Source organism: Lonchura striata, chromosome 7 (genome assembly GCF_050655825.1).
Source record: "Lonchura striata isolate lonStrDom1 chromosome 7, ASM5065582v1, whole genome shotgun sequence".
Taxonomy (NCBI): domain Eukaryota; kingdom Metazoa; phylum Chordata; class Aves; order Passeriformes; family Estrildidae; genus Lonchura; species Lonchura striata.
The window spans coordinates 27,960,239-27,986,828 of NC_140709.1; the positions used below are offsets into that span (position 1 = coordinate 27,960,239).

The following is a 26,590-nucleotide window of genomic DNA, read 5'->3' on the forward strand; positions in this document are numbered from 1 at the left end:
TGGGAGTTCATTGTATGGATAATTGTCCCTGGTGTGATTTTCAGAGTCAATGCATTGCCCATCTCCAGACAAAGCACAGAAGTTTCACTGGTGACCCAGCTCAGCCAGAGCACAAGAGTTAAGAGGTGAAGATGAGCACGAAAATAATGAGAGCTTTTCTTTCTCCATTTCATTGTTCAGATCCAGTTTTGACAACTAACAGCAGAGTAGTGTCTCACAAACTCTTGTCACAGGGGACATCCCAGGAAAGATCAAAGAGCTGCATCTACTCAGAATTATTGTTCTTGTCTACACTGAGTATTCCTTAAAGTTTGGTCTAAAGGATTTTGGAAAGGCTCTCTCCATCTGACATCTGTTCTTGACCTCTTCCTTCTCTTAAACTGACCAAATGAGGAGTTTGCTTGGGATTTCTTCAGCACCAAAAAATATTAAAAGAAATTACTTTGAGAGAGAAGATATAATTTCCGGTTTTGTTTATATATCTTTCGCCTAGAGCTTAGTTCTTACATGAACCATAAGGAAGACAAAACAAAACCCCACAAAAACCCAAAGCCCCTAGACAAATAAGAGGAACACAAAGCACAGTGATGAACTCTACAGCAGTCCATAGAAAAGACACCTAGGAAGAATGCTACGACTAGAAAAGCAATTATCTTCACTACTGATGCAGAGTGAGAGAAAAGAAAGCCTGAGGCTGAAATTGGTATCAAGCTTATTTTATTATTTTATTAAATCATAAAATATTTTAAATCATTAAGAGGCCAAACTGGACAGCTGAGACCAATTATTCCAGAAAATAGGACTCTTGGAGAGGAAACCTCTCCTGAATATTAGCAAGAAACATGGGGAGCTGCCCAGTTTCAGTCTCATTAGGAATATGGAAGCATTCTTGGTATTTTCAGCATTTTCAGCAGTAATGGCTAATGGACATCTGTTAACAGAAAACAATTAAGCGATGCCTAAAGAGTCTACCTGGAACAAAGGCTAGGCAGAGTTAAAGGAATAAAGTAGATATTTATTAAAAGGTCTTCAAAGGATACACCTTGAGCAGTACAAGAGCCTGGCTGTGGCTACACCCAAGATGGACCCAAGACAGACACCAGGTCATGAGTTTTCACACTTTTATAAGTTTTGATCTATTTACATATTGAGGTTAATTGTCCAATTACATATTCAGGTTAAAAAGTCCCATCCTCCCAGATTGCTGTCCTCAATTCCCTGTTGTTTATACTTTTTGGTCCTGAAACTGTAATGGTGTCCTTGGTTCTTGGGCTGGAAAAGGATCATTTTGTCTAAAAAAACTGTGAAGAGAACTTGCTAACACTTTATATGAAGTTTAGAGTTGTATACTAGTACAAAATGGAAAATATGAAATCTAAAATTTAAGACACCAAAGGATTTCATGCCCCACCAAAATGTTTTGTTAGCTTCTATAATAAACATCAAAGTATACCTGTACCTTAGGCCCTAGAGCCAAATAAATATATAATGATTTTATTATTGCTATGAAAGGATAAATTATATCTGCTAATACAGCATTAAGAGCAATAAAGCATGAAGTGCATCACCATGTTAGGCATAGAACAAGCTAATGTCATATTTTAACATCAAGTGTCCTTATAAAAGGTTAATGAAGTCAGGTTGTGCATTTCAAAATGATTGGCAAGTTAATGTTTAACAGTGTGACACTGGTGGCATTGGAATGCAAGAGCAAAGGGTCACATAACATTAAATAGCTGACTAAGTCATGTTAGTTCTAGCATAAGATGTGTGAGCAATGCATAAAATCTACAAGCACATGTTCTAATTTTATGTTTTTAAGGTGATATTGGCATGCCCCATGGTTTACAGGGAAGAAAAACTGTTAGAAAAATAGATCTCTGCAACCAATTTAGCCTTCTTGCTTCCATCAAGCACAGGAGATTTTCATAAGACAGTGAAAAGTATTATCCTTGAGAAGAAAATACAGAATACTTGCATGATTTTAGTGTAAACTTAAACCCTGTGGTTTTACTTGTGCAAACTGCAAGAATTCCAGTGATAACTGCAACTGATGTCTTGTGGCTTTTTAGGAGCCTGTCCAAAACTCCCAGACATTAAAGTGTGTGGTCTTCACCTTTATGTAAAAGGTAACAGCTTGATAGAGGGGCTGGCTGTATCTTCCTTATCAGCTTCATTATTTGCAGAATGTGCAGAACACAGATGTGTCCTCCAATGGCCACAGAGTTTCTAGTTGTATTTTTATCTTAGGGGCCCCTTGTTTTTTAACTGTTCTCAGTGAAAGAGATTTTAAAGCTTGATTGGTACTCAAAAAAAAATGACACCATGAATGGAGATCTACTGAAAAATACCATCTTGGTGAATTTTTCTCTTGAGGTTTATAAAGCCGAGAGATGCTTCAGATCCTCTAATCCAAGGGATAACTGCCAGATGTACTTGAGTTTTATCATTTTTGTGTTCTTCTTCAGTAAGCAGAACTAAACTCTTTGCTTTGCTAGCATAAACTGGCTTTTTTCATGCACCATGCTTGGTATGAAGACTGACTTCAGCGTGACATATCCTGCCCTCCAGAAGAAGCTGTTCCATACAAAGAGGTTCCATTAACAGAGCCAAATGCTGGGATATGAATGGAAATCTGTTCCTGAAGAGGTAATGCTTGATTACCTCTTCAGGCACCATTCCCTTTGGGAGCCTCATATCATCACAAGATCTTTACTCAAAAGAAACTTCGTCATCACCCTCTTACAGTTCTGTCTCCATTTTCCCTCTCTCCCTCTTTCATCTCTATCACATATCACAGCTCTTTGAGATCATTCTGTCAGGTATACGATTACCCCTTGTTGATGGGCACCGTGTGCATCCAAGAGCTCACCTTGCAGGGAACCCCAGGTCCTGCTACTATGTAGATTAACAGCCAAGTTCACACAGGCAGGCAGGGTGAGGTTTCCATCCTTCAGTGACCCACAAATGAAGGGCCTTTACTGTAAATCTCATTCAAACTCTCATTTAAAATGGCTTAGCCAGCGGCAACTCTAAATGCACTGTAATGTTTTGACATCAAAAAAAAAGACTCACTACTACACTGCAAATTCACTCATGAGCTCACACAGCAACAGGGCAAGTTCAAGCTCATCAGGTAGTTACAAAAAGATGTTGACTAAGGATAGCACAAATCCTAAAGCAAACTTTTTTTTTTATTGTGCTCCCAGCAGTGGTATCCACATCCAGCAGAGAAGTTTTTAGAATTAACAGCTGGATCTCTGAGTAAGCATATTTGTCAATTCTGTCCAATATTGCATTTCAGCTTGATCACGTTGTCTAAACTCAGATCACCACTGTAACCACTCCCTCCCCCTCAAATGAAACTAAGCCAATTACATCAAATACCACAACTGATTTCCTATATACCTGTCAGTGAAAGACAAGCAATTGCAGGTACCTCTGCTCCAGAACAGCAGGTGCACACTGCAGATGTGCAGGAGATTTGGAGTCACCAACACCTGGAAAAATTCAGTTGCTGTCAGCACTGCATTACACAAGCTAACCTTGAAGAACATCTGATACTTATAAAAAAGAGATTAGCTATGGAAATTTTTAAACAACCATAAATCAAAAAAAAACCAGTTAAACCTCAATAATTCCCATTTGTGTCTGGAATGGTTAATTGTGTTAATTAGCAAATAGCAACTGAGTTACAATGGGAGACTGTACTTTACCACATACTAATACATTATTTTTAAAAGGTCATATTGATTTTTCCTAGATCATCAGTATTTACAGCCACAAGAACATTAATAAACTATGAGTTTGCCCTGATATGTAGATACAAAGCTATGTGTGTATGACATACACACCAACATATATACATTTCTTTAAAACTTGTAAAGCTCTACTCTAAAGCCTCAAAAGTGAAGCCAAATTGCTTTTACTGCACAGAGTAGAAGATACAAGCAGCTCTCTGCTGTAGGGTCATTCATGCTCCATAAGAGACACTTGACAAACACCAACAGGAAATTGCCAGTAAAGTAAAGCAAAGCAGGACATTGCTCTGCTGGAGGAAAGAGTGGCTTTCATCACTAATTGTCACTAACTTCCAGCCTTAAGTGTGCAAGGAGGAACCAACTCTCAATTATTTCACTTTTAGGTGTTGGCATACATTTCCCCCTGGATTGTTGCCTGGGATTCTTGTCTTTCTCTCATACCTGCCACCACAAATTGGGATTTACTCCACTCAAGGAAAAACAGGGAAAGAAACTAAGGCCCTCCATTTGCTTTCCATATAGAGTATTTGCAGTCACTCCTTACCCTTTTATGATGACAAAGCAATCTTGGAATTTAACTTGATCAGCTCCTTCATGTTCTTCAAAGAGTGACATTTGGCACAATTACCATAAGAAAGTTTAAAAAAGAACAGGAGCAGCAATAACAACCATACTCTGAACTTGCTTCTTTTGATTAGGAAAATGTCTTATAGCTGTCAACAGCTAAGAATGTCTTGTAGTTTTAACTCTTCTTTTAACTGGAGACCTCAAAAGGCCACATACACCACAAAATGAGTCTGACAAACACTTTTGGTAGTGAGGGGCTGAGCAGACTGCAGGCAGAACTAGCACCAATAATAGTGCAGCGGCGTAACTCTCAGGAGCCCACAGCAATATTATGAATACTGCTGTACTGAATGAGATGCTGTCAAGATCCTAAGGCTGTTTTGAAGCAGACAAGGTTTTCCAGAACAGGAATGTTATTAAGGTGTGTTTTCAGTTTTATCTTAAATATTAGTAACATGACTTTTCTCACAATGATCAAATTACATTGGGATAAAGCTCTAACATAATAGAATATATAATATTAATTGTTGACCCCTGCAGAACAGCTTGCTTTTTTTCAGGTTACTGGTACTACTGTAGGAAGAGTTTATTTAAAATAAGTAACAAAACCTCTGAGCAACAATGTAGTCACATAATGAGGTGGGGGGGAAGTAGGAAAGTAAAAATTGCAAAGTGATAGCTTTGATTAGGTTGCCAGCAATACCTCATCCCCCAAGACATCTTACTGGAGACATATCTATTTTTAACAGCAGCCTGTATCGGACAGAGGCAGATTTCATCCTCACCTTTCACATACAATAAGGATGAGGCGAAGAAAATAAGTCAACAAGAAGAAAAGCAGCTGATACATTTAATGTTCTCTTTATCATAAGAAAGCTTGTCTTATTAGAGTTTGACTGAATTATCCAGGAAAATGATGCATGAGGGGTTTCAAGTCAGTTCTGTTGAGGAAGTCAAGATTCCCAGGAGAGTGATGATAAGCTGAAATGATGGGTTGATAGGAGGCATTGCATATACAGACAGGAAGAACAAACCAGCTTCAGCTAAAGACATCGAAAATGTCTAAGTCTGAAAGTGCACTTAGAAACTATTATCCTGGAAACATGCTTGCTTCAGCAGGAATGACTTGTCAGAGGCAAGCAGCCACTTTAGGACTTCTTAATCAGTATTTCACAACTGTTGTACTTAAGCATTCCTCCTGGCAGTATTACTCACTTGGCTGCCCATATGCCTGATTATAATGGTTGTTTCTTGGCCATATTAGTTATTACTTCTGTAAGGCAGCAGCCTTCCAGCTGCATGACATATGGAGCCCACAGGCATATACTTTTAACATATGCTGCATCTTGTCCTTTACACTGCTCCTATTAAGCCAACACAAAATGAGATACTGGGACTGCTCTGTCCTCTTAGCAGTCAGTATGTCCAGGAGCAAGAGCTGAAAAGCTCCCAGCGTTGCCAGCCTGGCCTGAAGGATTAGGAACAGCAAGGATTAAACACTGCCACGTGTCTAACCAGACCTTTATGCTGAGTGTTCTTGCCTTGACTTTTCCTTGTAAAATACCTTTTTTTTAACCTACTTTCTCATTTCAAATAGAAAAGTGTTCCAGAGTAAAACTCATTCTGAAAAAATACTCAAAGGCATTTTAAATTAGATCATATCACCATTGAGCCTATGGGATTTACCAGAAGGTGAAGTACAGATGTAAGATTTACATGAGCTATTCCTGATTTATACCCATTTAAGTGACAATTAAATCAAAGCAGCTTTTTTACTACAGTCCAAGATCAAAGTCTGTGTCTTACCTGACTGGCTAAAGAAATTGTATCATTCCCTTGGTCATTCATAGTCAGTTTTGAATTTGCAGTCCAGCCAGGAGACTTGTGTTCTGCTGGATACTGGAAATAAGCATTTGGTTGTGGAAAAAGTCCTTGCTACCTCTCCAGTGAATTGTATAGAAAGCTTCTAATACCACTAAGCTTAGCTTGAGGTTAAGCAATGATACAGGTATCTGTCTAGTTCATAGAAATGAGAAGTGGAGGCAGGTAGATAGTCACCCTTAGCTGCTCTCATTTACATATACACCATATATATATGTACCTACACAACAGAACCTGCTGCATTCAAAACACAGATGGCACAGTGAGGCATAGTCATGTACTGAAACATTTTAAATAAACCATCCTTTTCTGAAACAGCAGCTTACGAAGCATTACTTTGTGCTGGGCATTAAATGGGACCTGAGCAACCTGACTTTCATGCTACAATGTGTTTCCAAGCAGTTTGGGCTTATGGATTAGATGGTTTTCCACTCATATCTACACAAAGTCTGCACAGGGAAGGAAGCAATATCTAGAAGGGGAAATTGCTCTCCTATCTCTTCATCTGTCTTCCCCACAAAGGGGTATGCTTTGATTCTCCATTTCATGATAAATTGAAGTTTCCCTCCTGATAGAGCAATATGTACAGGCTCAGGATTACTGAGGGAATCAATCTTGGCAAAAGGGAAGGAAAAAAGAGGTTTTCAATAACTTTTTTTTTTTTTAGCAACTTCAGGAGTTCTGGGAACAAAAGATCCAGCCTGGCTATACAATTGTAAAACTAGAATGCAGTTTATGAAAGTCTGCTCTCATCAGGAGCTCAGAATCTCCTCTTGAAAGGACAAAGTCCTTGAAGTGCTGGTGACAAGCAGCTCTTTTTCTTTTCCCAATGTCTTTTGGCAGTCTTTATTTCCTATTTGAACCTGGGAGTAATGCCAGGCTGTTTCTGAAATATTCAGACCTGTAGACCATTTGTCAAACCTCTGAATCAGAGTACAGCAGAGTGCAGAGAACAGAATAAATTTAGCCCATGCTGAGTCTCACAGCTGGATTCCTCTGTGATATCCACTGCATTTAATTTAAATCTAACTCAGGAATCTCTGTATTCCACCATGACAGAGGCTGCTTCCCAGAGACACAATGCCTCTTTAATGGGGCTCCTGTGCTCCTGGTGAAAAATCATAAAGCAGGAACCACAGAAGTCCTTTATGTACACTTCAGCCCAAGTCCTTTCTGGATTAATCTTTCTCAGCTAAATGGTGAAAGGGGTCTTTCCGTTTGGAAGGTTGACACCACGTATGTCAGGGCACTGTGAATGACAGAGGCACTGGGTGGTCCCAGGGAGACCCCAGCCAAGGACCAGGGAAGCCTGGGAGCAACTCCAGAAACTTCCTGGGAATAGGACAAGGCCAGCCAGGATATGCCCCCATGGGTGGAGGTCAGGTTCAGGCTTGGTGCAGGAAACCAAGATCAGCTGGGCAGGCCTTGGGGATGGAACTGGGCTTGGCAGAGCCATGGCTGTGCTGAGCTATGGCAGCACTGGTGCAGGGACTCCAGTGGAGTTCTGGCCCATGGCTGGGCTGAGGAGAAGCCCCAGGGGAGGCTGGGCAGACACAGGGAGAGCCCATGTTAGTGCCCCATGGCCCTGATGGAAGTCATGGCATGTGCTCTTGGGGCTGTCACAGAGCAGCTGCCTGACAAGGCTGTAACCATGTTTGAAAGGTTTAAAACACGAGGAAAAAACTGTATGTAAGTCTCTAGCAGGAAATGAAGAGGGTTTGGATTTTTTTGCATTTGGCAGGCAGAGGGCATACTCAGCCTAGACCTAAATATAGCTTTCTGTCTGCTTAGAGTCTATTTATTCTTTCTGTCTCCTGACACCAGTACACACAATATTAATTTAACATGCAGGAGATGCAGCAATCATACAAAATCATACAATCAGTTTTGGGGGAATCAGTGTGCTGGGAGTGCAGGACTGGCCAACAAGAAGGCACAGTTCTCCCCAGACACCTGGAACTGGTAATGGATATTGGGAAATGTTCACAACCAGTTGAGGCAACTGGGATGACTGATCAAGAGTTTTCCATCTGACTGATTTTTCCAGTAAAAAGTCAGATTTCGGCTCCTCTCCAAAATTACTTTTTTTCTCCTGTCAGAACCACAGCTTCCTGCACAGCTTCCTCTACAGCTTTTGCAGTTTTACTCCTGCCTCCAGGAAAATGGTGGGTTTTGGATCTTTGCATGTAAAATAACTGCATGGAAAAAGAAGCAACCATTAATGTGTCAATGCAAAAGCATTATTGTCCACATAGAGAGACTCTGCTGTCAATGATTAAATTAACAGCTTTAATCTTAGCTCACATATTCATTAAACTAATTTTATTATGTATTAAATAGTATGGGACATATATCCTCACTTAATTAAATTACTATTTATCTGGTGGAAATCTGACAGATCCATAATTGTTAGAACTGAACTATTTCACAGAGAAGACTGTCCATTTGCTGGCAAACCCTGTTACTGAATACAGTGAGCCAGTTTAAATATATACTGTATGTGTCACTCAGATAAATATTTACTAAGATTATTTTTTTCTTTGCAATATTGTTTGTCTATAAACAGACACACGTTGAGTCCCCAGAGGTGGGATGGATACCCCAGATAGTGGGGTCTTTAATATCCCCAAATTGCTTGGTCCTGGGAGTCTCTGTGGCACCTCAGTACCCAAGCTGTCAGGATCCTCAGCCTCCCCAGATCCAGGGATCCCTGCCTTTGGGATGTGGTGGTGGTGATGCTGGAGATGCTGGCCCCACCCTGGCTCCAGTTATGGCTGCAGGATGACCCCAGCCCCAGTGTCACCACTGCACAGCCAAGCAGGGCACAGAGAGTTGGCAGGGTTGGGGCACCAGGTGATGCTGCAGCAATGGCACTTTTCTTATATCACCAAATAGTTTTAACGTGGTTCCCTTTCCAGGAAAAAAGTTGTGTTCCCTTGAACAGAACAATGAATAGGGAGAGGAAATTCAGATATGCTGTTTCTTTTCCCAGGACCCTGCTCTCTGCTCCATGGTGGGTGTGGTTCAAGGACTGGAGTCTGCTCCCAACACAGGACTCATACAGGAGTAGTTTTGTGTGTTGCTGCTGAGCAGCAGCTCCACTGACTCTTGATTGTTGAGCAGCACTCACTTCTGGTTAGCATACACAAATTACATTCAACCAGTCCTTCTTTGCTGTTTGTCCAGATTCCTTCTGTCCATTCAGTAGATGAGTTTGTACTTCACATTGCTGAGTTTGGGTCTACTTGGTTGCAGCTCCTGAAGAGACTGTGGTCTAAGTGCATGGGCTGCACCATGGCACATGCATTCTCAACCTCTTCCACTTCCATTTAAGATCTCAAAACATATCTATGGCAACTGCAGCTCTTGCTTGCAAGAAAAAAGAGACATGAAAAAATGCCTGTCTCTCCTTCCAGAGTTTGGCATCAAAACATAGGATGCAAATTCAATGTCTCCCAGTTCCCTGGGAACCATGGCCATCTCCTTGGTCTCCATGGTCTTCTATAGGGACTCTGGGCCACTAGAGCACTATAGTTACCCTAAATACACAGCAGCAATCAAGCACAACACTTGGCTTGAAGAAATCCATTTCATGCTTAAAGAATTCTACAGTGGGACAGTAGGAGGAAGACAGTGTAGGAAAATAACTCATTATAAAGGAGCAAAATATGAAATAGCAAGCAGCTTGCATTTCATATGGGCAGAAAGGTGACTTCTAGGAGAAAAAAACTGGTGTGTTGGAACAGACTGTTCCAGCAAAGCACACAGCTAAATGTGGCACACAGACATGTTATTCACCCACAAGCTCCAAACCTACAGAGGAAGCATACGCCTGTCAACATTTTGACTTATAATAGAATTAGCATCACATGACAGCAAAACCAAAAGATGGCTTAAAAAGAAGACCCCAAAATGGAAGAGAAAAATGCAGGTATTGAAAGGGCTCGTTATACTCTGCTGATCATGGCTGGCAAATACCAAGAACAAAGAGGTGAGAGAGGCTGCATTTGTAAGAGAGTCTGCCACTCCCCAGTATTTGTGTACAGCTACAAACCACACCAATCCTTTGGGGGACAACAGAGTGGCATTAGAACTATGTACACCTGGCAAGAGAGACTGCTCTATGCTGTTTGACTACTCATCAAAATATCCACTGTGCCTTTTCTTTCTTTTTGCTATGATTTATTTTTTTAACTGTTGCTCAGACAATCAATGATTCATTTGTAAATTAAAGCCATGTTTCTTTCTTCCCAGGGATACTACATACAAACAAAGAAAAGGGTGTTTCAAGTCATCCTACTGTAATGTGTGTCTTGTTCAGTGATTCTATCCAAGGCTGAGGTTTTAGAGAAGTTATGTTTCTTATTAAACCAGTTGATAATATGGAGAAGAAACAAAGTTTTCTCAGTCTTCTTGTGTATTCTGTTTTCTTTTTCCCAAGACTATGCCATTTTGTCTTTACTTTTCATTACATCTCTCTACAAAGCTAGGTAGTTCATGCTAGTTATAGCATGTTATACAGTAGTCATGCTGCTAAATCACAGAAAATTCTTTGTGAAAAAATACAACAGGCATTAAAGTTAAAAAGAAGTTTTCTGAAAATATTATAATTTTTTGTGCAGGTTTTAGATCATGCCATAAGAGCTCAGCATAGATGCTGTAAACTCAGCTGAGAAAAAGGAGTCAAGAAAAATGTAATCCTCAGGTGCCTGCATTCAGGTAGGAGACAGAAAATGTACCAACAACATCCCACAGATACAAAGATACAAAATGGTGTCTTTTTTTTCTCCTGACAAAATTGGAATATTTAGCTTTAGTATCTAATGGATGAAATCATCACTCTTGTTGGATCTTAGCCTCACACTTGTGTTTGATAAGATCAAACAACACATATCACAGCTCAGCTTTACCTCCAACCAAGTGATTCTCTATTGGGATTTCTGTAACAACCAGGTAATAGCTGGTATGGCACAGAAATTGTGACATACACAGGAGCCAAGTATTCCTGCTAAGATTTGAGGAAAATGCAGAGGGTGACCCCTTCATATTACCTTCAGACTTTTGAATAAAGACTTTGAAATGTGATAAAGACTTTCAGATTTGATTTTACTTGTAATTCTCATCACAGAGATGTGAAACAGCAGGTAAAGGAGGCCCAAATGAGACTGCTCTTCCAAGTGTTACATCACTTTTGAAAGATTAAAAATCAAGCTACTGTTTAATAAAAATGTATTACAGTGCAAGTCAGAAAAACACCTGGGACTATTTCTTCTCTAAAATTAGATGTCTAGTGTGTACTAGATTGACAAAAAAGGTTGTTTGAAAGCAGCTGATGGAAGAACCAAGGGCCAGAAGTAGAACAAACACAAAGCAGGAGGCACAAGGCCTTCTAGCAGCAGATTGCAGGAGCATACCAAGAGGAAGGAAGGAAGGAGCGAGTTCTTGAAAGGGAGTAGAGGTACTGACGAGTTTTTCCACACCACCATAATGACACAGGCTGCTTGTAATGAGCATTCCCAGCTGCAGTGTTGCCATAGCTAAGCCTTTGTTTCCCACCCTCATTTTCATTTCCAAGCAGTGGTAGGACTCGGAACAACTCTGTGAAATTCAGCTATCCCAATCCTAAATGGAAAAGCAAGCAAGATTATCTTTCCTATCTCCCCACAAACTTTGGTATCTCTTTCCACATCCCTGAAAACACTGACATTTAACAGAGGTGGGCATATTCTCATTTTCACAGAGAACTTTAAGACTCTGCAATCCCAGCTGAGGGACATCAGGGCATTTCCAGTGGATCCTTCTGTTCCAAAGACAGCTAACACTGCCAGGGAGGAGTGCCTTTTGGCAGTGATGAGGCTCTGAAGAGGCTGGGGCCTTTACAATTTTCAGACCAGAAATGGGAGGCAAAGAACAAGAGATGCCAATGATCCTTGGGTTTATAGACCTTCTGCTCCTATTGAGTGCTGAGAGATTATTTTGCCCTTCACACATCCTGCTCTAACCTCATCAGAGTCCAATGGAAATTTGTTAAAGGGTCTCTGTTTAACTTGGAATTCCTTCTAGCTAGTCTGGCCTTTTACCAAGTACATTTGTCCATCAGATCCCCTCTTGAGTGTGACCCAGCACTGTGAAAGCCCTACATGGCAGATTTACAGCTGGCTTTTATTAGGCTTGAGGAAGAGAGGGGGATCTGAGCAATGAAAATAAATGTACCTCTCTTACACCAAAGTCTGAGAAAGCCAAAACATAGCATGCACATGAATAATATAAGACAGGCTATAGTCTTCCTCTTGCTTTTCAGACACAACAGAATAACTCTTTAAAAACCTGGTAAAACCAAGCAGGTTTTAGAAAGGAGCTGCAACCCATCTATATTTCCATCAGAAATGGGGGAAAGGTGAGCAGTGTAAACCTCTTCGGGTAGCTCCAAATACCTACAGAGGCACACACACAATGCCTGTGTGAAGGCTCCAAGCACGGTGGGAAAACACTGCAGAACTGCAATGACTGCACAAGAATGCCAGCATGTGCATGGCTCCATTTCAAATCAAACAAGGACAATATTTGTTGTTCTTAGTTTGTTTCTTAGCACTCAGGAAATTAAATGCCATGCTAGTCTTCCTTTTTATGCTGGGCATTTAGGAGGCTAGTTGTCATTGGAGTGCTATCGCTTAGGAAATTTTAATAGGGTTTCTTTTCTTAACAAATTTTATCTTTTCCAAGAAATAACTTCAATGGTTTAGAATGAGTTTCTGTGAAAGTTTATCTGCTTGATAAATATTTGTGAAGTTTGATAGATCCTGGAAAGCTGACAAGCCTGTGGAAGCCTTTACACTGGGTTTCAGTGGGAACATGCTCTGATCCAACTCACACTGCCAAATTTCACACCAGACAGCTAAGACTGGATAGAAGAAAAAAACAAAAGCAAAATAAAAAACTTTCTTATTACAATAATCAGCTGTTTGCAACATACAGATGAACACTGGATTTATCCCTAATCTGGCACTGCTCCTTTAAACTCTTAAATCACTACTAAAATTATTTCATCTTCCCTGTAACCCTTCCATATGTTATTCAGGTCCATTGCCTCTGTGCTGTTTATTTAAGCCTACTTTGGCATGTATTCTCCCCTGATACCATTTTTATTGAGTGAGCCCAGCATAGCAGTTTTGATCTCTTCATGCCAGTTACATAACTCCTCTCCCCTTACCAGGAATTTAGGACACAGGCACATACTGCCCCAGATCTGCCTCATGAAAGAGCAGCTTAATTCCCTATAGAAAAGTGAAAAAAACCCCAGTGTTATTGAAGATAAAACATGCAGATAGTTCTATTCTTCTGAGTGTGATTGACTGGTGACACAGGGACTCTTTAGTTTACAACATATAATTAAAATAGACTGAAGGTGAGTAGGTTTCTTTCCTACCCACCTCCCTTTACCACTGCTGATTTGTGGCTAGACTTTCCTTATGAAACTTTTTCTTTTGCTAGAGAATTTGCACAAAACTTTGAGATAGAGCTAAGAACAGATGCTGCCTCTGAAGAATCAGCCTCATACTCAAATCCCAGTGGCCTCAAAACTGAGACTACCCAGCCCTGAGTGGGGAGGCAGGTGCAACAAGCCCTTTACAGTGGCCTCCAGGCCACACCTCTGCCCAGCCACCCACCTGGCTGAAGGCAAATACTCTCAGGCCTCCAGAGAGGTCCAGACATCAGGGCAAGACTTCTTGCTCACAGGAAATCTGCCTGAGAGAGCAGGCTTAGTGCGGTGACCAACAAACAGCATTGCAAAGCCTAGTGTCAGACATTAGGATTTTATGGATTGCTATAATTAAAACAGGTTCATAGCCAGGTACCTCATTGCAATGTCCCATTAGAAAGTGATAATCCAGAGATCTGGTTTTGGGGTTAGGTCATACCTCAAGGTCATCAGCCCCTTGCCTCAGACCTCTCCTGGGAAACAAGCAGTGAGCAGAGTTGCTGAAACAGCACCAGAAGCTTTACTTTACATGGTGAACATCCAGCTGCTGAGGGTGCAACATGGTTAAGAAGAGCTCGTTTCTGACTCAGTGCTCTCAAAATAAGGAAACTGTAATCAGGCCCAAGAGATTACTTTGATCCAGCATCTTACTCAGTACTTTTGTTGCAGGAGACAGGTTATTGTTACAATCAGCATTTGAATACACTGTCTTTTGGGGCATTAAACATTGTGTACAAAGGTCCATTTAATATCAGTGCTGAGCCTTGCACACTTGGTCACACAAATCCTTTAATGGAACCTTACATGAAACAGAACTTTTGTGCCCAAAGGCAGCACAGCTGAGGTTTCTCCTTGGAGCATGGGCCAATTTTTAATAAAGATGGTTCACTGACGCTCTTTTGAAGTCACTGCAACAGAGGCTTTTGCCACATTGCTTGAATAAAATGGCTGTGAGATCTGGGAGCAAGTTCAGGGGAAGGGAAGCATCCAAATTCTTTTCGGGTTTGTCTGCAAAATGTGACATATGAAATATTTTTCTTGTGATGATCTGCTTTCTGGCAGGCAAGCCAAAAGGATTCAGTAATTGTCCAGTAAAGCCTTTAAGCAGGAATAGCCAGGAAATCAGTGCAAGAAGGAACAAACAATCAAACCAACACAAAAACTTCCAGAATTCTCCAACCCTAAAGTAAGGTTGAGTTTATGCTCAAAATGCAACTTTTCTTTTTCCAAACAGTATCTTGGCAAGAAGAAGTGGATGTTTACAAGCAGCTTTGGCTTCACTCAGATGACTTGCACTGAAGTCACCACCTTCTTCCTTTGTATGTTTGGTTACTGATTATATGTTAGTATGGGACATATTCCTCTCATTTGCTCTGTGATCTGTCTCTGGAAGAAGCAGGCACTGTGCACACTTACCCAGTACCACGGGGCTGTGCTGGCCCTGTCCAGAAGCACCACAGGGTGGGGCAGTGACACCACAAGCACGATGGCCTACAAAGGTGAGGTCATGATGATTTTCCCAAAACAAGCCCTCAAATAAGCTGGTGCTCCGGCTGTCCCAGAAACTTCCTAATGCTCAGGGTGAGCCAGGTGAGCAGACAGCCCCTCTGGCATGAGAAAGAAGGGAAAAATTCTGTGTCTGCTTCTGACACAAATGCACACAGACTTTTATGTGCTTAGACTAGATTTCCCATTAGGACTGGGCTGTGCTGGAGCCACTGGACACCTGTGTCTCTTGCTGCTGTCCTGCAGCTTCTTTCAGAATACTGTGGGAGAAGAAATGCAGATGTATTTCTGGAAATTACACAGTGATGGGGGCATCTGGAACATCTTTCACCCAGCCAGCACAGATGCTGGCTTCAGCCACTTTGGTTTTATTTCAGCTCTAGCAACATGGTTCAGAGGTGCTGTAACATTAAAAGTGTCACTCCCACCATGGTGCTGCTGCAACCACCCAGGGAACCAGACAGGCTCTGGAGTCAATGGCTGCTTCCATGGGAGAGCAGGTCAGTCACCAGAGGGGATATGCACATTTATAGCTGCTGGATCATAAACACCATAAACAGAGTTTGAAGAAACATAGAAAACATATCCACATCTGGCTCATGTCAAAGTTGTTATCTGTTGGATCTCTTTTCTCTAGTCAGCAGGGGGAGAAAGTAGTCCCTTTTTTTTTTTTTTTTTTTTTTTTTAATCTATTTCATAGTTAAAATCCTGTGTCTCAGAAATACTGCTGGGACAGTTTGAGGCCCAAAACAGTCATCCATTGGCCACAGGACAAACAGCAATCTTCAAAAGCAGTAAGAGCCTGAAATCCTGAGGCAGTGACAGTTGTCAAGCTGAATAGCCTTGACCCACAATCCAATGTCCTGGATAGTAATTTGATGACAGAAGCCACTTTTATATGAACTAGTGTTGTACTTTCCACATCCCACATTTAAATTTTTATAGGCATCCTACAGTTAAAGCAAGAATTCTCCAGACAATATGAAGATGCTGTGGTGGGAAGACCTCAACATACAGTACTGTCACTGCCAGGAAGAACTTGCAACAGGAACAGCCCAGCCTCACAAGAAAAGTATAATTCCGACTTTTTAAAGATGTGGACAAGGCACTAGGCACTTTCCCAAAACAAGATATCTCAAACTCAGCTGTAAACTTCAGAGGGCCATGTCAATGTATTCTCTATAAGCTGTGCTTCCTCTTTTGAAGGACAGAGTCAGATTTTACAAAGTTGCAGCAAAATTTTCTTAGAGTTCTAACTGGTAAAATTGTCCTGCTAGTGACTGCTCAGCAGGAAAGCAAACATCACAAGTGGGCTGTTTTCCATCCCTTCAGATCTTTTAACATTTTAGTAGCAGTGTCAGTAGGGAACAGGAAATCTCAGAAGTACTGAAAATAAAAACCCTACAATTCCTTTACTGCAATACACAACTGTGAGTCATCAGCAAAGTTTGCCCTCAGCTCAGAGTTTTCCCATTCAAATAAGCCCATTGAAACCAGCTGTGATCAGAAGGTCTTTGTCCTGCATCTAATTTACCCTGTCAAAGTGTTTCTTCCATCTGAGTCTCTGCAGGGAAGACAGTCATCTCTCTGTGATTCCACCTCTAGTCAAATCCTCTGTGCCCTACTGAAGGTGACAAAGAGAATATTTTCTCTGATATCCAACAATTAACTGGTACTGCACATTAGGAGTATCACTCAGTTCATAATATCCTCCTTTATTCCAATGTACGTAGAAGCAGGACAGTTTTTGTCCTGCAGTGCTTGAGAAACTGTTCAAATAAACTCCCCCTTCTGAACTTTTCAAGGTTCTCTGCTGTTCTGTTCATTTTTGCCATATAAAGACACATTTTCTCTAAATGTCTGTGAACACAGGAGGAAAATACAGACTCTTCCACATATCTATCTGCACCTGATCAAATCTAGATTCAGTTTAGAGTGGCTGCTATTTTTACTGCACTTGAAAAGAACAAAGCCTCTCTTCTGTCAGAAAATCATTTTGGGGAAGTGTAAGGCAAAATTAATATCTTGCATACTGCATTCCCAGCAGCCAAGCTTTTGAACAGGAAAAAGTATAAGTTTTCTGTATAGTTTGACTGTTCAAATTACTTCTATTAATAATTTGTCAGAAGGATTTAGGATAAGCTTCTTGAAGGCATATTGATTATTTTGAACCCAGAACAGCATGCACATAGCTGCCAAGTAAAAGTTATCCTTTCAGATAATCATATTCATGAGGTCAACAGAGGACACTAACTCTCAACACTTTGCTTTCTTTCCACATGATCTCTTCTCCCTGGGGTGTGAGATTAGATTGTGAGGAAAACCAGTTACCTCTCATCCCTCAGCCAGTCATCAACTCTCAGTGCTGCTATGAGTCAGCTACAGATGGCAGCAACCTGAAGTCACACCAGGGCACTGAGGGGGGAAAATGAAAGGACTGACCCTGATGATGTCCCTTGTTCCTTCTTTGCCTCTCTCCTGCATACCCCACCCAGCAGAGGTTTATGGCACTCCACTGTTCACAGACACTGGCACTGCTCTGGCCATTGCACCCAAGGAGATGAGGGCCTCTGGCAACATGAAGGTAGAAGGTGGATTGAGTTTTTTTTCCCATGGAAAATGGCCACCACCTGCATCCAGTCACACGTGGCTGACAGTGGGGCGCCGCCTCCTGAAATCATGAATGTCACAGGATTTCTCCTGGACTAAACAACCAGAACTCTGGCTGCCCTTGGAGGTCCAAACAGCACCTCTGAGCTGACCCTGAGACACTGGGATTCTCCCCATGGAAAACAACCACTGGTGTCCAGTCACATGGAGCCACAGGAGTCTCGTGAGATTTCAAGGCACAGAGCTGGGGAGCCAGTAGGAGCCTCTGGGTCCAGTCCTGCCACAGCACTACTTAGAGATTCAGTGTCCTTCACTACACTGCACCAATCAGTGCAGCTTCCTGGGAGCCTGAAGTACAATCTAGTGGCTCAGGCATCCCTCCAGGACAGGGGTACTCAGCTCATCATTCTGCAGGACAGCCTGCTCACCTGGCAGGAGCAGGGCAGGCTGGCACATTTGGAATTATGCAACTGGCTCTGCCAGAGGGGCAGAAGAGAAAACCAGAGGCAGAGATAAGGGTTTATCTCTATGGCAACTGCCAGGGAGCAGCACCGTGCTCACCAGGAAAGAAGGGAAGAAAGGGAGAGGGGAGAATAAAACATAGAAAGCACAGTCAGGGAATTGCTAACCAGGGGAAAATGGAGTTGGAAGAGGAGCAGCAAAGTCCACTGATCTGAAGGGGAAAACAAAGGGCTCACAGTTTTTGTTCAAGGAGAAGGCTCTTGAGTTCCCAGCTCAGATCAGCTCTGCTAGCCTCCCCTCTGCATCCTACAGGACGCCATCTGCTGTAGCCAGGCACAGCTTCTGGCAGGCCAGCAAAAATTCCCCATCATCTAATAGGAGACACCAAAAAATGTGTGAGACTCAGGTAACTGCACAGATCTTTGAGCCTGAGATGCCAGCACTGCTGGCATCATACATAATGTACATGCATAATTTAAAGCATGAAATATTCATTTTACTCAAACCGCAGATGAATATTAAGCTCAGATAAAGATGCCAGATGGGTGGTGAATAAATTATATTCCCTTAAGCGCATCTGAAACAATGTAAAATAAATATTGAAAAAATTAGCAGGCTGAAGATCATGCCAGTGCTGTACAACTTGTTTCATGTCTGCATCAGAGTACAATGAAAAGGTAGATTGGATTCAAACTAATCACATTTGTTCAGCTTTGCCCCAATCCAGGAAGGATTCAACCGTACAATCCGGAAGTCAAGGTGAGAAATTCACTCCTTATTTCCCAAACAGTCACAGTACAAGTTACTCTCCACAGAATGGAAACATAGTGTGTTTATGCCAGGCCTCCAGTTTCTTCTCCTCTCCCTTCTGTTAGTCAGCAGTCATTCACATGCCCTCATGATTTACAAGAGTGGAAACTGATTCCAGTGACTTCTCTTGACATAGGTCACAGAAAGGGCTCATTTCACCACCTTACCTGTCTATGTGGTATGGGCTCTCCAGCTTGTCTCAATTTCAGTAGAGTGACAGAGAGGTTTGCACCATCAAACTCTCCTTCAGAAGAAAACAAAATGCAAAAGCTTTAGCAAGCAGAGAGATGAACAGCCCCTTGAGAGCTGGGAGGACATTCAGTTAGCACAGGAAATCTCTCAGCTGCTCACGCAAACAGAGGCCAGGCTGCCAGTGCAGCAGTGGGTCAGGATGAACAATGTATAAAACCCAAAACTCCAGGCTGAAAAATGTGCTTCCCCACAAAACCTAGAGTAAAGCTTCCCAGGCTGAGGTGTATCTATGCTATTCCCAACCTCCCTCCAAGATGAAGGCATGAAAATGGCCTCTGTTCTCCAGAGGCCATGGGAAGCAGCCAAGTTCACCTGACAGAGGCATAGGAGATATTGCTCTCACCATGGTGCCAGAGGAGATGGAGGCACTAAGGAAGTCCCATCCCTCAATGTGATAATGGGCTGGCTCAGGTCCCCAGGTTGTGCTCTTGCTGCTGCAGCCTCCTCAGTGGCTGCTTTTTTGCAAGGGAGAGATGCTATCTGTCAATGATGGACAGGCTTGGCAGGGTGTCCTCAGCTCCTCCAGAGGTTGGGAACAGGGAGGATTGGTGGGTGGTGAACTGAGAGAGCCCTGGCCACCAGCCAGCACCTCTGTGCTCCTCTTTCCCTTTTGGCAAAACTTGAGTGATGAAAGCACATCACCACATATACTGCTAGGGACTAACTGTGCAATACCCTGCTGTGCTCACACAGCCACCCAGTTCAGCAGTGCACCAGCTAACTTTCCACTGGGAGACTGACATCATCTGCGCCTTGGGGATGAGCTGGGAAAAGAACCACTGCCATACAGCTCAACCAAAGCACGAGGGATTATACTGACAAAACACAGCCTCTCAGACTGGAATTTCTTTATTTCAGTTAACCACCCTGTTCTCTCACCTTGCTGCCAGTTTTCCATTGCTGAGCAGTAGCCATGCATTAAACTGAAGGGAGCTGCCCTGAAACCATGAGCAGTTCACCAGTTCAGGACTTGTCAAACAGTAAATTTAGTCTCCATTAACTCAAATCCTAAATTTAAAAGAAATTTGCTGAACTGTATCAAATGCTGTTGGAGATATCCATATACGTAACTACTTTAACCTTAATTATGTTGATCTTAATTAACTTTCAGATCTAGGCTATTTTAGTTGTCCATGCATGTTGAACACCATTCAACCACTGGGGAATGGAATTTAGGTTTCTTCTTGGTGTACAAACAGGCAACCAAGTTACAACATAGCAGCTGAGTCAGTCACTGCTTGTGCTCACTATAACCCTTCACAAACATGACTTCCAACACATTAACACAAATATCTGTCCCTGAGGTTTAAAGGAAGGCCTTGCCTCACAGCTGCTGCAGGGTTGGAGTACCTGCAACATTAGCTCAGCTCTTGGAAATAAACAGAATGTGATCAAGCCTGTAGGATGAATAGAGAAATGACCCCACTATGGGATGAAATGCCTATGACACTAAATGACAAATGAAAGGACACTTGTCCCAGCCAAGCAAAGTCAGCTGAAGACCATCAGCTCATCTACAGTTAAAGAAGCCTCTTTTTCCATGAAGTGAGGGTACACAGGGCACCTGAGTCTGGCTCACCTCCTTCACTGGGAAGTGGAACACAATGATGAAGGCCATTTGCCATCCTCCCACAGGCTCACACAAGGCACCTCCCACAAGGCACCTCACACATGCAGCCCAGCTCACAGCACACCACTACCAGTGCAGAGCCCTTTGTAGGGATGTCCTACCCATAGTAGGAATGTGCTTCAGCTGCAGGAAACCTTTGGTCTTCTGTGCTCCCCTTCAGCACGAAACTCTCACTGTAGCAAAGTATAGTCACTGGTCTACACGGAGTTTGCTGACCTGCAGCCTGTGCTCAGGCTATGCAGGTTGGAGTTTCCACATAGAACAATCTCTGTGGAAAAAAAGTATGTGATCACGTCCTAAAGGATGAGTTCAGATACCATTATATGAAGAGACTGAAGCATTTTTGGGCAACTCCCCATATGTGCATCAGCATAACACAAGAGGAGATGTCTCTCTGGCTTCCTCTGAGATAACAGTATAGGTTCCCTTAAATGGTGGAAGCAGTTTAGATGCTGGAAACAGCTCAAAATCCCTTTCATATGATAAGTGACACTCTTGAACTCTCTTGCACAACCTGTATTTTTTCCTTCTTAAAAGAAGATTCATTGACCTGAAAGAATGATTACTAACTGAAAGACATTAGATTTAGGCTACCAAGCAGAAATCCTTACTAATCTTGGCTAATCTTATGCCTGCTTAAATTCTGCTTTCCAAAGTTTCTGTCCAATCACTCACAAAACAACCTGTCTATGAAAGACAGACTGATGTCATTAATTAGCTTTATCCCTCATCATCTCGTTGGTCATCTGTCTTAAACAAAAGCTTAATCCTGCAGTTAAAACTTTTATCTTAGACTTGGAAGTTCACAGAGGACAGGGCTGCATGGGAAAGGCAAAGAGCTGCAGTGCATTCCAAGGGAGAAGTTTGCTTCCCTGCTGTGCCACAGACCTCAGGTCCCCATCAGCCAAACTCTGCACTGCCTCCATGTCCCTCGTGTGTCCAAGCTGCCCCACCTGATCGATGCAGGAAGCAGAAACATTGCAGGGTGCAATACTGTTAAAATAATAAACAGTAAAATAATGACAGTCCCAGCCACAGGAGTCCAGGAGTCCCACAGGAGCTCCTCCAGGAAAAGAGGACAGAATTCTCTCTTCCTGGGAAAATGGGCACTAGAGAAACAGTGCTTTTATGGCCTATTCTGCTGCCATCTGGCACAAACCAAGCACTCAGCAGGGACCTCACAGGACTGAGGTGCTTTTTCCAAGATGAAGACATTCACTTGCTAAAGCACAGCGCGAGCTCAGAGGCTGCTCACCCTGCTCTGGCATCTCCCCTGTGCCCGTGCATCGTCCCCAGTGCTGAGCAGGGCTCGTGCCAGGCCCCACTGCCCCTCTCTGTCTGTGCTGCAGGGCTGACCCTGCGCCTGGCAGGAGGCAGAGGCAGGGCTGTGCTCCACACTGAGTCTCTCTGGCAGACATAATCACACAGGCAACTGCCTTAAATCCCTGTCTGACGTCTCAGCCATTCTGGATGCCGTTAGAGGCGATTTTCAGTCCAGCCGCCATTTTTAATGGGATGTGCAGTTAAACAGATTCATCCTTTCAGCTTCACTTTGTAGAACCTTCACTCTCCAGCTGCTTCTGCTCCTGTCCCAGGGAATTAGAGAGCTCTTGGTGTTTCTCTTTTGCAGGCAGGCACATTGCTCAGAGAAGCAGCTCTTGCCAAGAAAACTGTATAATCTAGAAAGCCACCTGCTCAGCTTTTGTTCTTTGAACTCCTTACAATCAATTTCCCTTTCCCAGGAGAAGGTGCAACTGTTTTCAGTGAAGTAGGAAATAGAAGATTCATGATATGCTATAAAAGCATTGCTAGTCCAAGGGAAAAGGTTATTTTGCCTCACTGTAGGGACTGAAACATGTTATATGAGAAGGCAGAGACACCATAGGATCCCCAGTGCTGACCTCCCAAATTTCAGGAAACTGTCCTTGTGCCTACTGCAGTACCTTGCAGATTATTGTAATGTTCCCATCGGGCCAGGTTGCAATGTTAGTACCACTCAAAGCAAGATGTGGCACTTTAGCTTCCTGACAGGCCTCCATTTCCTCCCTGTGACTTTCTTTTTGACTGCTTGGGACAGGAGTATATGGCATTTACTACAGGGGGGTCTCTCAGCTGGACCCCCCATGGCAGAGCCACAGTCTACCTCAGGCCCCAGTGCCTGAGGCAGTGAGCACAAGGGCTGTGGGACTGAAGGCCACTCATTCTCCCTGTCCTTTGGTTTGGCAGATGTGCAAATTCATTTCATGATTCAATCATTTATTAAGACAAAACTGTTCTTTGCAAACTGCAGCCAAATGCAAACATCTGCCCCTATGTCTGCAGGGTAACCTGAATCTTCACCAGCTTCCCTGGATTTTCTTGTTCAAAGAACCTGACAAATGACTATAGAGATACATCACGTGACCTTGTGCAAGTGTACACCTTGTGGCAAGCTGTCACAGCCAGCTGTCTTTTATGCAGATAAAAGTTTGGTTTCCCTTTAAGAGTTTCCACTATAAATATTTGTAAGATATGGCATGAAAGAGGCACTGTTGGGATAAAATTATTCCTTTCCTGAAGTGCATAGCTTAAACAGGTGGGACAAATGGCTGCCTAAAGATCCTTATTTCAGCACTGACAATAGAGAGGGTTCAGCTGCCCAGGAAAACCTGCCTTGCACAAGGCCAGCAGCCCCATGCCCAAAACTGATGCTCCCCCTGCTCTCCCCCTCATGCTGAGATGCTGCTGTTTGTGCCATTTCTCTGAGCTGGAGCCCCTTGGCCCCGCCTTGAGGGTCTCCCAGTGGTTGGAGGGTACCACACAGGGAGGCACCTGAGCCTCCCCAGGATATGGCTCAGAGTATTGTCTGTGCTCTGTTCACTACCAGAAAAAAGGGCAGGAAGTAGAGCTATCTGCTCCCTTAGGAACTTGGGACACATGAGCTGTATTTTCCTTGCTGTACAGCTGGGATCCAGAGGCCTCATGGTGTAATGCTACCCCATAAAAATTCCTCACCAGACCTAAGCCTATTTCCCATACACATCATTACTAAATACTATTCAGTCAATTTTCACATCCAAATTCACACAAATAATGAGAGAAATCAAAACTGATACCGTTCTGTCTTCACTACTGCTGCCATCTGACTCCACACTGGAGACTTTAATCTATCCTTAATTTGATGTCTGGTAGAAACATTTTTTCCTGTGGATATTTGTGTTCATTTGATGGTAATTGTGACTTTTAAGCGTAAACAAAAAAAAAATCCCCAGCCAACAACCTCCATGCACAAAGAGTGTGACAAACCACAATATCAGTTTTCACATACCTCCTCAAGACCTGGAGGGGGCAATTCCAACTGAATCACAGCTACTGGTTAATTGCAATCACCTTGTTAAGAAATATCAAGTTAGAATCAGTAACCAAAAAACACACACCTGTGTTCGCTAATTCCCCCAGCCTGCTGGATTGCAGGCGGTCACTGGCACACGTCCTGCCTCTGCTCAGACCCTAAATACCAAAACAGGCTTTCCAGAAACACAGGATCCTCTCCTGCTTGCCCTAAGGGGCATGTGCCTCGAAGCAACTCCAAGCCAACCTCAAACAGTTTGCAAACCTAAGCCAGTCTCATGGACTCAGCATTTTTCATTTACTCTGATGACAATTCAATTCTGCACTCAGTTGCTTCCAAAATGTTTCAACTGATCAGACAAAGGTGCCCTGCCACATCATCAGCTGCCTGTGGCTGTACATCTCTAGATTGTTTTCTTGGCCAGTGCATCAAATCCTTCAGAGTAACTCTGTTTCCACCCCACAGTCTATTGGCAGTCCTGAAACAGTGCTGCCACCCTCTTCCTCAGGAGTTGGGATAAAAACTGCTTGCCTTGACAAGGCAGTGGAAAGCTGGGCTGGGTCTCACTAAGAATCAGCAGAGCAGTTTGTGTGGATAACCAGTTACTTACAGACAAGATACCAGCAAAACATAGTCACATCATCAGCAGGTGAAATTACAGCTTGGTTTTGGTAGGAGCTGAGCCCCCTCATGCTATGGCTGATCTGAGCCTCCTAAAAACAGCTTTGCCAGGCAGTCTCTGATGGAGCTCCACAAGGAGCTGCCACCTGCCCAGGGCAGCCCCACACGTCCCAGAGAAGGGTCCTGGTGGCCATGGGCTGGGTGCTTACTGGCCCTGCCCAAAGGCATTTCCTCTGTGCTGCTCTGACTCCATAAAAACTAGAGTTCATCGAGGAATGCAAAGAAAAGGAGCAAACCAGATGTCTGGGGGGAGTTGGTGGCACAGCTCAGCTCTAGCTGTGTTGCCCTGGCTTTGCAGGACAAAGGCTTGTGCAGGAGGGCTGCTGCAAACCAGCAAAGCACAGCTGAGTCAGGGCTGGTGAATCCTGAAGGCAGAGTACATCAACACCAGCAGGTAATGGACTTGCCAATACTGGTATGTTCTTCAATGCTTTGTTACTGCCCCTCCAGCACACTCACCTTCCACCCTGAGAGGACCCAGCAATGAAGCACAGCAGCAGCCCCTACCTACTCTGCCCTTTTTGCCAGGTACAGGAGGCAACAGCAGCACTCAGCTTCTCCCCCACACAGGGCAAACTAATGCTGCAACTGCAAAGCTCCCCTCTCCATCCCTCAGCATCATAATCACAGCAGCTCCTGGTGTCCAAACCATCATTTCTATCTTGTTTTTAATTGCATTACGTGCAGCTGGTTCATCAGACGCTATGTGAGGATGCATACAAATAATTCACCTCTAGCCTCCATTCTCCCCATATGTGCTTCCAAACAAGCCAGATTAATCCTCCTTCTCCCACCTCAGTAAACCATGGGCCAGGGATGGGCCAAACTGCCATCACACCTCCAGCCCTCACTGAGGTCTCTGCAAACTTCTGCTGGTGCAAACCAACCCCCACCAGTTACCAAACTGCTCCCTGGCCAAACAGCCCTTTTCTGCCACTGCAGGGGGGCTGATGGCTCTTCCTGGGCTCTCACCCAGTGCTCCCCCATGCACAGGCCCACACTCAACATGCCACTTCCTCTCCAAGCACACTTTTGGCCTCAAGTATCACATATGCTTCCCAATTCTACTACACTCATGTCTTTCTAAATGAATGAGTCTCTGCTGTGAAACTTAACAAGGAAAAATCTTCTAACATCATCAATAACTCAAACTTGCCTTTGCAATCATTCATTTTTCTTCCAGTTCCCAGAGGAGGGTGGCGTGGACTGTGCACAGCAAACAGCTGTCAAACACAACACTGTCTCCTGTTAAAAATTTGTCTGCTGAGAATTTGATGTCTGCATGTTTTCTTGGAATTACTCCATGAGTATTTTCTGCAAAAGCAATTTATTCATAAAGTGCTTCAAATAATCAGGAAGAGTGTAACATCCTCATTTAAAACATGACCTGCTTGATCAGGGGCATGTTCACACAGTACTCTCTGTTGCAGAGGAACAGCTGGTGAGACAGAACTTACATCACATTTCTGGCTGGGTCAGTCACATCTTGGTTACTGAACTCACAAAGCCCTCAACATCACTTCAGAAAGGAAACATTTTTTCAGGGACTTGCTGTGGAAAGCAAATGCAAGACTGCTTAGCATTTCTGAGACTTTGCAAAGGCAACCTGCCAGAACTGT

General features: G+C 43.2%; 1 protein-coding gene across 1 annotated transcript in view; it reads right to left on the reverse strand.

The window, feature by feature from the left end:
* Positions 1–26,590, reverse strand: part of PLCL1 (phospholipase C like 1 (inactive)) — a 225,521-nt gene that overhangs the window by 14,714 nt on the left and 184,217 nt on the right. The gene's annotated exons all lie outside the window — the stretch shown is intronic.